Here is a 1,967-nt window from a genome sequence, read left to right as displayed (position 1 = left end):
ACTTTGTTCCAGTGAGCGAGTTTGTGCACTAGCATAAATCATCCATCTTGTTTAGCAGTTAATTAGTCTTGTTTACCCTCTGAGTAACCTCAGGATGGCGCTGCGATAGGAGGAAGCCTGGCTGCAGCAGATAGCACGCTATAGGCATCAGTTCTTCCTTCTCTGCCTGTAACCCGGGTTCAGCTTCCCAGCATCCTGACCTGCTGCTCGTTGCTAAGGTGACGACATCTAAAGCTCCTGGGACATACAGGAGGCTCCGCTTACTGCTTCATTATTCTAGGAAATATTCAGAAATGAGTAAAACAGAGACGGATGGACATTTCTCCTCTCATCACCTCCTCTTCATGAACTCCCCACCTTTTCCAAAACCTTTCCAGTTCCTCCTCCCATTAAGCGCTGAGCCACTTTTATCATCACTTTCACCAAAACACATTAAGCCTGTGTGTCCAGAGTGGAACAGGGGGGGGGAGGGGGGTGAAGAACATTAGATTAGCAATCAGGATGCATCAAGCTGGCATTACTTTGGAGATTAAAGAAAATGGAGTGTTGCTGATGGTTGTCTGATGGATGATTGTCCTGAAGGGAGCAGGAGCCACCTCTTCTCACCGGGGAGGGGGGAGGAGAGACTCGCCCCCACCTCCTTCTGTCTTAGACTTGATTGTGCAGCAAAGCTGATGGACTATTCAGTCTCTGCAACGAGCAGAAGAGCAGGTCCAGTTCAGCATGAACTGCAGAACATATGCTGATGATCAGAACATGCAAAATACTGGGGGAAGGATATGCAATCCTATCTCGGCCTTATCAACGAAGAGATTTATTGTTTTAATCTTTGTTTAGCATCCAGGTAAGAAACAATGTGTGCAGTGAGAAGGATGGAAACCCTACATCTATCTTCCCTGCATGGAGCTTCCCAGCCTCAGTCAGCTGCGTTTCCCAGAGCAGCTACCGGTTGTAAGATGAACCACAGACTGCAGATCAAAGGAAAAGCAGCTGCAATAAGTCTCTCCTTTAAAAACATTTCATTCTTCTAATCAACTGAAGCTCTGATTGAATTGAAGGTTCTTCTTCACAGCAGATTTAAATTGATCAGATGTTAGATAATCCATTCCATAGCTTCCCCCTGTGTATCTCGGCTGTTTAAACATCAGCGCTGATAGAAAGGTGGAGGCTGCTTTCACTCGTCTTCTGCATTACTTTCTATACTTTAACTTCCCAGACCTACAAAACATTAGATTTATTTTTGTGCTCCCAAGTGTGTGGAGAGATGGTGACGGCCGTTTCTGGGTGACTTTGCTCTGACAAACCGAACCAGTGACTTTGGCTGTGACAGTTGGAACGACCCCTCCTGTATCGCACCTTTGGTCGGTCCGGATTGTTTTTTTTTTTTTCTAAAGGAAGGTTCCTTCTCTTTTCCTTTGTTTACATCATCTCCACTTAGCGATGATACCTGCCAACTGTGTGCAGTTTTGTTGCAGATTGCTGCTGTCTTTAGGGAATTCTATCACACTTTCCAAACAAATAACCCTTCAAACAGGCTAATCTGTAGTTTTTCAATTGTAATCTGTGGCAAAGGTCACCTTCTAAAGTCACTCTTTCAATAGATGTCAGTAGATCAGAGTTTACAGCTCCTGCCTTTACATTCTCACCTGTGGGCCCTACTGCACTGTGTGCAGCAGTTTAATCATCTTCTCAGGACTGTAGCAGGAAATAATACTTTACATGGATCGCACACATTAAATGTGAACATAGAACATAACTTTGTCTGGTATTAAAGTTACTGCATCTCTATGAAAAATGGCTTTAAAGTGCATGAGAGCCAAGAAGAAACCAGATAAAAAAAATAACCAAAACAACTGGAGGTCATTAATGGGAGAGAGGCAGAATTCACCACTGGGCTCATTGGGGCCTCATTGGGGGGACTCATTGGGGCCTCATTGGGGGGACTCATTGGGGCCTCATTGGGGGGA

Source organism: Cyprinodon variegatus, unplaced genomic scaffold (assembly GCF_000732505.1).
Source record: "Cyprinodon variegatus isolate N-32 unplaced genomic scaffold, C_variegatus-1.0 Scaffold1644, whole genome shotgun sequence".
Lineage (NCBI taxonomy): Eukaryota > Metazoa > Chordata > Actinopteri > Cyprinodontiformes > Cyprinodontidae > Cyprinodon > Cyprinodon variegatus.
This window is presented reverse-complemented; position numbering follows the sequence as displayed.